The sequence below is a fragment of the Monopterus albus genome, unplaced genomic scaffold (genome assembly GCF_001952655.1).
Source record: "Monopterus albus unplaced genomic scaffold, M_albus_1.0 scaffold81.1, whole genome shotgun sequence".
NCBI classification, from domain to species: Eukaryota; Metazoa; Chordata; class Actinopteri; order Synbranchiformes; family Synbranchidae; genus Monopterus; species Monopterus albus.
In genome coordinates, this window is record NW_018127961.1 from 888,113 (window position 1) to 899,049 (window position 10,937).

Here is a 10,937-nt window from a genome sequence, read left to right on the forward strand (position 1 = left end):
AAAAAAACCCCAACTAATTCCTAAAAAACAAAATTCCATTAGAAAACATGCCCTTATCTCACCTCATTGTTCATTTCTTTGGGAAAACAAAAAATCTAAACTGACCTTGAGGAGGCAAGAGCAACATTTTTGCAGCACATGCTTCTGAGGCTTTCCCATCCCCTCTGAGGGGGCCAGGTGGCAGCTGCTCAGCCCCCCACCCTGCCTCTGACTTTCTGGCAGCTCCAGCTCACAGCACTGCCTCTAACATTAGTGACCCTTTGGGAAGAAAAGCCATGTGGAGTTGCCCATCACTTCCAGCTACAAAACATATAACATGCTCAACCCTCCTAGTGAGTGCTCTCTCCTCGTTCCTGCAGGGGATTTGAAAACAGATCTGGCTGTGTTGGGCGTAAAAAGAAAGCATCTAGTCTTTGCGTTTTCTTCACAGTCTGATCAGGATCTCCCTTGAAATTTTGGACATCAAGCTATATTTTTTAACTTTAGACTATAAAGTTTATCTATAAGATTAAAGGGTGACAAAAAGATTTCCTCAACACACACAGAGCCTCATTCAGTCACTGTCTTAGAATTCACCTGAAAGACAACGTCCCTTCTGCACAAATGTGACTCAAATGCATGAGCTTTTAGCTCAGCTTTTTGCGGCTTTAGCCATTGGCTTCTAAAGCACAGAACATGCACAAAAAGAAAAAAAACACAGGAAGCTTACCTTACTTTGTAGCAACGTACAAACCGTTCAGCAGAAGTCCATCACCTAGCACTTTCACTCTAGACTAAGTTTGTGGCAATAGCAGAACAGGAAGAAGCAGCAACAGGCGAAAAGAAGTGCACCAGAAAGAAATAAAGAGGAGAGCAAGAGAGAAGGAGGTAGAACAGCAGAGGGGCCGAATGAGTAGAGTACGAGTGACTGAGACAGCTAGTGGTGACTGACAGACTCTCAGAGACTCCTCGTCTGAGCAGGAGGTTTGGTAAAAGCCCACAAACTAACGCGCTCCTCTGCCTGCCTGCCTCTTGATGTCAGGGTGGTCACATGACCTAGTTCTGGTGTAGAGGGGAAATGAAAGGGGAGGGGAGACAGTGAGAAAGAGAGAAAAAGAGAGACGGAGAAACCTGTGTTGCTGTGGTAACAGGCACATTGCACCACAATGATTTCAATAGGCTGTCCGAGACAGACACGCACAGAAATTCTGATACACAGAGGTGGTGGTAAAAGACAGGCTTAGCGCTGCACAGACATGACTAATGTAGACATGACACACAGAGAGAAAAGAGAACCAATAGTCTTAGAAATGTATCCACATGGGTTCAAGTCTCCTGTCTTTTTTTGCAGCTCTTAAAAAACAAATGCAATCAAAAAAGGAATGTGCACCAGATAAACTGCACTTCTGAACTTGTGCTTGGACTCCTTGAACCAAAATAAGTAGGTTATGCTGTTTACACCAAGTTTGTTTTTCCTACAGTTTGACTTTGAGTGCAAATGTTTACTGTATTTAAAATATTCTATTGTATCTTTAAGGCCTCTCAGTTTATATTTAGCAGATTAGATTAAGATGATGTAGTGACAAGGTTCCATATATTTGCCATGATTTGGCTCAAAAAAATAGAAGGGCTTATAGTTTACCTGGCCAAATGTAAACATAACTTTGCTTATGAGAAAGTGACCTTCCTTCTGTATCACCACTTAGAAGTAGCCAAGAAACCTTAACTCCTTTACTCCAGTGATTAATTCAACACATGACTAATAAAAACTATGCCCTATTCAAAGAAATATGGAGAAAAATCAGTAAAGACAATAAATTACTTCCTTACTTTAGGGAAGAGGGGGAACACAATACAGTAGTTTCAACTGCTTTTTTAAAAATAAATTTCATTTACAGTCATGGCCAAAAATATTGGCATTTCTATCAGATAATGCAATACTTCTCACAAAGAATTACTACAATCACAAATTCTTTGGTATTCTCATGTTTATTCCTTTTGTTTGCACTGGAACAACACAAAAAGCAGGGAAAAAGCCAAATCTGATACATTCCACACACAACTCCAAAAACAGACTGGACAGAATGCTGTTCTGAGATCTCTCCACAGCTGCTCTGTGGGATTTAGACCTGGACTCATTGCTGGCCAGTTCAGAACTCTCCAGCACATTGTCTGAAACCATTTCTGGTGCTATGTGAAGTCTGCTTTGGGTCATTGTCCTGCTGTAAGAGCCACGACCTCTGATGGAGACCCAGCTTTCTGACACTGGGCCCTACACTGTGCCCCAGAATTCACTGGTAGTCTTCAGATTTCATAAAGCCATACACATAGTCAAGACATCCAGTGCCTGAAGCAGCAAAGCAACCCCAAAACCTCAGTGAACCTCCACCATGTTTGACTTCAGGGACCGTGTTCTTTTCTTTGAAGGCCTCATTTTGTTTTCTGAAAACAGTAGAATGATGTGCTCGACCAAAAAGCTCTATTTTAGTCTCATCTGTCCACAGGACATTCTCCCAGAATGACTGTGGCTTCCTCAGGTAGGTTTAGACAAAGTCCAATCTGGCTGTTTTATGTCTCTGTGTCAGCAGTGGGACCCTCTGGGTCCCTTGTCATTCAGGTGGCGTCGGATAGTGTGAGCTGGCACTGTTGCACCCTGTGCCTGCAGGTCAGCTTGAATAATGTTTGGAAGCTGATCGAGGTTCTTTATCCACCATTCAAACCATCCTTGTTGCAACCTGTCTCACATCCCCAGACAATTATTTGCTCTTCTTTCCTTTCTCCATGCTCAGTGTGGTCCTCACGACACAAAGGTTGAGTCAACTTTTCTCCATTTTAACTGGTTGTGGGTGTGATTTCTATGTTGCCATCACCTGCTGATTGCCACAGGTGAGTTTCATTACAAATTAAAGGAGCATCACATGCTTGAAATACAACTATTTCTGATGATTTTCAGAAGGTGTCAATCATTCTGTCTGGTCCATTTTTGGAGTTCTGTGTGGAATATATCAGATTTGGCTGTTTTTTTTCCCCTTGGCTTTTTGTCTTGTTCCAATGCAAACAAAAGAAATAAAAATGAGAATACCACAGGATTTGTGATTGCAACAATTTTCTGTGAGAAGTGTCGTGCTGACAGAAATGCAGGTGATGCCAAACATTTTTGGCCATGACTGTACATAATGTGTTGTAAGACCAGCTGAAGAAGCAAAGCTCAACACAAAGATCAGATATCAACTATGACTAACAGCCCATCAGCAATGACAACTACATCAACAATTAACTGTTGTGATACGGGTATGATTACAGCTTCATTCCTTATTAGCAGAGACTAAATGGATGTATTGTTGTACCTTATTAGCAATAACAAACATCAGCCTGACTATCAGGTAGCAGTGTTTGGCAGAGAGATATCAGTAACACAAAAACAGAGTACTAGCCGAGTGGTTTGAAGATGTGGGACTCTGTCCAAAAGTAAAAAAATGCTCTACCTAATAGTACCTTTAAAGCTCACTAATTAACACATTATTTATTTATAGCAGTGCCTTCCTGGAATCTTTTGCCTGTGTGGTAACAATAAGGCTCATGGAAGTCACTGCTCTAAACCAAGAAACAGTCCAGCTCATAACCCCTCTAAAATCACAACTTGTCATTTTTACACATTTTTTTAAGTAAACTGAATAAATATGGCAGTTTGTTTAGCTTTAAATGTTTCATATGCGGATTTTTTTTATTATAATATAATTTTTTTTTATATTTATGCTAAGCTAATCTAATCGAAACTGGTATAAAGTATATTGAGAACAGTGAGAATTCATAGTCTACCACCACAGCTATCCTAAAGGTACTGGGTCTCTACAGTTGCATGTTGTTACTGTGCGTCGTCATGTAATTATTGCTTTTAATGTCTTAATCTAAATTCTATTGTTTTACATATGTATGCATTTTAATGTTTTATCCATTTGTGTGTATTGTGTTAAGCACTTTGAATTGCCTTAGTTTATGAAAATGTGCTATATAAACTTGCCTTGCCTACTGTTTTCTGGTAAAGCAATATGTCATTTATGGTCTTAGAATAAGGTATTTTTAATGGTAACTGTAATAGGTGTATGTATGTAGAGCTGCAATCAATGAATGAATTAGGTGACAGAAAATTAAACAGCAACTAATCTGATACTTGATGAGTGATGGTCCATGTTCTCAAATGTAGGACCCGTACTAGAACTCAGACAAAACTTTTGAAGATGTCACCTTGGAGTTTGGGAAACTGGGATGGACATTTCCTAAAATTTGCGATATTTTACAATTCAATTAATTGAGAAAATAATTGCTAAATTATTAAATTATTGTGTCAGTGTAATTACAAGTAGCAAGTCTCTGTATCCAGTGTTTTAACATTCTTACATACTGGTCTACTGAAGTGTCACAGCTTCTCTGGAGCAGAGATTGTGTATGAGATAAGTACTGAGGGTGTGCAATGTGGGAAGAAAAAAAAAAAACTATTTCAGGCCTAACCAAAGACCCTCATATCCCATCCTCCAGCTTTGGTCTGATTACATTCATTTGAATAGCAATTACTGGCCAGTTGAATGGAGCGTTCTGGGGCCCAGGGCAGGGTGGGGTAGTGTGGAGGGTGGGGGTGAGGTCAGCAAAGTGACCCCCCACCCCCACTGGACTACTAGGGGTACGTATGACTGAGTAAGAAGCGACAGACGCAAAATGAAATGCCACACAAGGCAGAGAGAATCAACAGAGTGCAGGGAAAAGTAATTCAATAAAGCCTGGAGCTGGGATAAATATAACTGTAAAGATCCTGCTGAGGACTAAGGCATGCAACAGCAGCAGAGCACAACAAGCTCAGATGATGCAAGAAACTGAAATGAGAGTCTGACTGTTAGGTGGGTAGATCAGTTGAGGGATAAATAATTTAGAAGGGCGAGGGCTGACTGGCGATGCTTTACGGGGTCTACATGCTACAAGTGTCACTATGCGCGCAGCCCGCTGCCATCAATGTGTATATACTCAAAGCTTTGAGGGAGTCGCCACTGCACTCCAGCACTATAGAGGGAATAAAATTCTGGATGATTAGTAGGAAAAGCAGTTGTTGTATTTGTGATATTTACTGTATTCCAGAGAACCAAAACTATCTTCTCTTTGTCCTCTAAACCAGACACGGAGAAAATATGGAGAGTTCATTAAACTGGTGAAATCTGTATCCTAGGACATTGACACAGCAAGCTGATGACCACAGTGTCCGCCCATTGGCCCTCGTCAGAGGGGGTGGGGTCCAAGTCAAGTTTTATATACTGTTTTTTTAGGGGCTGGAGGTGGGGTGAGAAGCTGGTCATCATACTGAAGGGTTGGATAATGATAAAGTATTCACTGCATTACAGGTAACACATGATCACTGAACTATGTCTGACATTTTCACTCCCTCTACAAACCTGGCCCCATCACCGTGGAAGGTGGGAATGACCACAGATTTTCAGTTTCAAAGATTTGGTGCTGCAGATGACCATATCTGTCCTTTTGAAGGAGGATTTTCATAGCAGAGCAGCACTTCTGTATTTGTGAGTGGATGCATTAGGATGTAGGGCGGGTAACAGGCATTAGAGGTAATTCCTTCCTCCTGAAGATTCAGGAAGCAACGACATGGGCAGAAGAGAAATCAGCTTCTCTTTCCAAAATAAACCCTTCAGAGGCTGTTCTTCTATAAACGGAAACTCTTCCGTACTATGTGAGAAATGCACTCCAAAATAACTCCATTATTGTCTGCAGCATCTTACTAAAATCATCTCAGGATAGAAAGTAAGCTCAGGCATTCTCTCTATTTATAGTCTCTCATAAATGCCTATAACAGTAAATGAGCATGACAAATGAATGCTTATGGATCAAAGTGTTTTTGTGAGAGTAAATTGTTATTTGGAGGTCAGACCTTGAAGCTGAAGGTTGGACCGGTATCAGAGAGTTCTCATGTAATTGCAGCAGCTGGACTTAAATAACAACAAATTATAAACTGAATAACCAGGTGCTGGTGGGGGGAGGCCCAGGACTGTTTGAGTGTCTTCTCTAAAAAACCAATGAAAGCACAGAGGCAACACAATCTGATTCCCCTGCACTGTTTGTAGACTGGCGCCCTGTCCAGGGTGTACGCTGTCTCTCACCCAATGTCAGCTGGGATAGGCTCCAATCCCCCTGTGACCCTATTCAGGAATAATCGGTATGGATAATGGATGGATGTTTGTAGTTGGTACATACTATTCGTGCCATTTTACTCAAGGATTTTAGAGTTATATTTTGAGTAAAACATTTGTAAATGCATTTATAGCCTGCTAAGCCAGAAAGGTTTATTTTTGTGTTCCAAGTAAAAGAATGAACAGAGCTCTACAGATATGGACAATCTGGAAACATACTTATCCCTTGTCCCTGAAATATTATATTCCATTATGACTGGGATACTTTAACCTGCACCATCCTGTACAGTGAGCAAATGTCATTAGAACCTGTGATAGAGCGATGTGAGTGGCTTTGTCTTGAAATAAAGAGATTTTTTTAGGCAGCATACTCACCACCCTCTGTAACCCAAGCCTCTGAAATGCTTGGGTTTAACTAGATGTTTACATGGGATGTAAACAGTGACCCGCTACATCTGATGTTGTTTTTACGAGCTGATCATGCATGCTTTCAGAAATGACCACTAGTGGTGAGTGTTGCTATGTTGAGTTATGTTTAATTTATGCAGAAACAGAAGATAATCTTGTACTGGAACCAGGCTTGGTGGGCATAAAAACGGGCAAAGACAAGGAGGTTATAGTGAGAAAGAAATAGAACTTTAATTTGAATGAGCATAAACAGAGAAACTTGAATTCAGATAAATGTGTTGACTAGAGCAATACCAATACAGGGATACATAGTTGCTGGAAACTAAATACAAAAACACAGGTAATAACACTAGTGGGCACTGTAACAATGCACTGCCCAGAGAGGAGGGAGAGAGAAGGGGAAAGGGAAAAGGATATCTGGTTATGGTGCATGAACACACATACTCTAGGAAACACTCTATAAAGAAGCTGCACTAGGAGAGTTTATCTGAGAGCACACTCCTTCTTCTGACAGCAGCTGTAGTCAAACAATGTCTTACAAAGAGTAGCCTTATCAGTATGGTGGGTTAAATTACAAGCCCGTGAAATGAGTAGACAAGTTAGTTTAAAAACAAATCTTCTTGTGCGATATGTAACTACAGTACACGAGGTGGGCGAGCTGATGCACCTCTATGAACAGGCTATTCCAATGTACCACACTGCTTGCTGAAACAAATGATGAAAGAATCTTAAAAGCCCATACTGTTGTGTAATATAAAACATTGTGATAATGCACATTCATTCAAGAAAAATAACCATTTATCAATCAATTGGGCAAACCTTTGCAACAAATAAAAATGATTGAATACTCATTTTGCAAGATAAACTACAATTAAAAGTAGAATTGAAAGCTTTTTTAAAGCTCTATCTGAAGAGATGAACTGAATTAATATTATAAGTTGTAATAAAACAATGACTGTAAAGGGAAAGGCGATATTCATTTAAGTCAACACTTCAGTATTAAACCATGTACAAATTTAGTAAAAGGTGAAAAAAGAGTGCAAGTATAATTGTAACCCTTCCAAAAAAATCCAAATATACTGTAGATACTGCACACTTGTCAAGTATTCCGCTCATGCTTTTATTTTGGCGTTTTATTTCCTGTTTTCTCATGTATAAAGAGGTGAATCACAATTCCTCTAATTGCATCCGTTTCCCTCAATCGCATCTTTTTCTTATCTTAGTTCTGCCCACGTACGATGCAACGACAAACTTCTAGGAGAGACGAACCAACGAAACATGTTCTAACTGACATAAGATGTCCTTTCCTCCAATTCTTCATGTGAAGCGTCTAATCACAAACTGATTTCCGATAAAGGGGCATGTTAATCTGTAACAAACTTCCACTTCCATGTGTCCTCAGTTGTAGCTCCGCCAGGTATATCCTAGCAAAATGAGCCTTTTTGATGAAAATCAGGTTGTCAGCTTTAGTGGTGTCAGTGGTGATTTAACAAGGTTTTGCTCATGATTTATGGATCTGGGAAGTTTGAATTTGTGAAAATTTAGGATTGGTCTTATGCTACTGGCATAGCCTTTAGTGGTGAAGTTATGAAAAGGAGGATTTTCTTTTTAATGTGTTATGCAATGAGGGGTGTCAATTTTGTAACCTGGAATTGAACCCGAAGGAGTCGGCATGATTTGCATTTGCCATGTGAGGTCATTTTTATTTTTTAAAAACTTATATTGACCAATTAAATAATAGTATATCCCTAAGTAGGTCAGAGAGAAAGGTGGGATTAAGCAAGCCCCAGGCAAGGAGGAGCAATAGAGAGTATAAAAGGAATGTTTAAGTCTGTAGTCCTTCTGCTCCATAGACAGGAAACAGATGCTATTGGGGTATTTTTAAATTTTTCCTCAATAAATCTTATACTTTAGAAAAGTTCTCCCACAATCTAAATAGTCAAATAATTGGGTCCAGCCCAAAACATCAGTGGATGCCATACCATGTGTGGTAGGACTCTTTCTTCTTGTCACTGAAGAGAGCTCCTTATCATGCATTATACTGTATTTTTATTTGCTCCCTTCACTTGCTGCTTTAAAGTGCCTTAGATTTGTGATTTTACTGCCTATTTAGATTTGTGTTATTGCTCATCTACTTTACATTTCACTTGTATTATGTGGTATTCATGTGGATGGCACGGTAAGAATTTCACTGTACAGGGAAACGCATTTCCTTACTGTACATACTGTAAGACAAACACTTTGACCTTTTCATTGTGTGTTATGTATGGGGTTGCTGTGTCATGCTGCAGAATGAATATGGGGCCGTAACACTGCGCTACAGAAAACATGGAACTGAAGCCAACTTTTCTGTTGCACGAGTCATTTTGACCCCATGCTACCTGTTCCCTAAATGCACTTAACCTATTCAAATTAATGAGAGTTGCTTTATTGCTTTATTTTTTCCTACTTAGGGTTATAGTTTGTGTGAATATGAAATGAAGTTATTGGCCAGGTAGAGGTAGTAACAGTAGAAAAGCTTATTATCACTTAGAGAGGCATGGATGCTATTAGTTATTATGATAACGTGGCTCCCAGCCTCAGTTAATGGCTGTTGACAGTATTCAGTATGAAGGAGAAGGCGAAGGCAAGGTAAGTAAACTTTATGAGAATGAGGTCAACGTCAAGCAAGTTGTTTCTGAAGCTGAATATAAAATAATTCTCACACCACATGTCACTGTTTGCTCATTCCTGATACAGAACTGTCATGATAGATCATCCTGCCAGTTAAAGCTATCCTCAAGGTATTTTCCTAGATCAAAACTGCACTTTCATCACTTTTTAGGTAGTACCGTTTACTGTGTTCACACATGTGATGCTGACAGTACAAATTCCAGTGATAAAAATCAAACATGTTAAAAATAATCTGTGCTCTTGAATGAACAACAAATGCTTTCTGCTCAGGGGTGCCTAAGAACCACCACAACTCTCTTGGCAGTCATAATAATTATATTAGGCTACTATGTTTGACTCAACTATTGATGTATCTAATGTGAAGTGTTGAAACGAGTATTATTTAAAGAGTGTATGTGTTTAATCTAGTGTTGTCAATCAATTATTTCATTGCTATTAATCGCAAGATTGTCCATAGTTCACTTGTGATTAATCGCAAATTAAGTACATTTACTTAAGTATAATTTTTGAGGTATCTGTACTTTACTTGAGTATTTTCATCTTCTGTTACTTCATACTTTGACTTCACTACATTTGAGGCAAATATTGTACTTTATTGTATGTTATCGCATTAACTTTGACAGCCCTAATTTAATCCAATATATAGCTGGGAGGTAGGCTGTGAAGAAACAGGAAATTGGTTAAAAAAAAATAAAATAAAAGATTGTTATACAATCTGCAAAGTCTCAAGAGTTACTCAGCATCATTACAATCTACTCCATCCTCAGTGATTCAGGAGCTATAAACAGAAGCAGAAGAAAAGGCTGATGACCAGTCTGTCCTATCTACTGTTCTGGCAGGGTGGATGCAGAGAGAAGATTAAGCCCACTGTCTCATCAGAAAGCAGCAGGCATGGAGTCAGAAAAAAAAAACACATCACTGCCTCCCTATGAGTCACACTCGAATCCTCTGCTCACTATTACTGATACACACATATACATACACACTATATATACAGATCCAGCATATATGCACACATACACACTCCCACACATGCATCAATAATATTCATAGAGATGTTGTCTCTGCATATTAATGAATGTGTACTGGCATAGAGGGGATGGACAGATGCAGCTCAACTGTCAGACATAACCAGATTTATGAAGTAAGCTCACAGCAGCAGCCATGACACTGTTTATTAGCTAGGCAGTTCCTGTGAGTGACACCATTTTTTACAACTTTGGACAAATACTTTTAGTTGTTTAAAAAAAGGTGATTATAAAGTTGTGAAATGTGCTTCTGCCCTTTGTTTGTAAAATGTAATCAGATGACTGAGAGATACAGTACATCATACTGGGATGTCCAATTTATATAAATTGTGTTATTTCAGCACAGATGTTACAATGAGCAGGGCTGCCACTTAAACACTGATGATTCAAATCACCAATCGAGATATTCCTCAGTCAAATCTCATTTTCTGAATTCAATTTCTGAAGTCAATTCACATTGTTATAATTTTGATGACGGGTGACAATAGAAGATTGAACACCACTCATAGACAATAGAGAAAATCCTAAAGTTTATCGAACATATCAAAACAACAGGCAGATGTAAGATGAAAGACCCTGAACCCACCAGGCCTATACATTATATCCCCTCGGTTGGGCTAGCCCCATACTACACAGAAACGTCAACCGAGACGTCTCTGTT

At 39.3% G+C, this 10,937-nt stretch overlaps 1 protein-coding gene across 2 annotated transcripts in view; it reads right to left on the reverse strand.

Annotated features, from left to right (window-relative positions):
• ncalda (neurocalcin delta a) overlaps window positions 1-10,937 on the reverse strand; it is a 97,099-nt gene that overhangs the window by 55,303 nt on the left and 30,859 nt on the right. Inside the window, exon 1 of one of the 2 annotated variants that reach the window (XM_020606745.1) lies at window positions 710-1,035. The exons of the other annotated variant lie outside the window; for it this stretch is intronic. The gene's annotated coding sequence lies outside the window, so the exon portion shown is untranslated. Of the gene's footprint in view, window positions 1-709; window positions 1,036-10,937 lie in introns of those variants that run through there. 2 annotated transcript variants of the gene reach the window in all.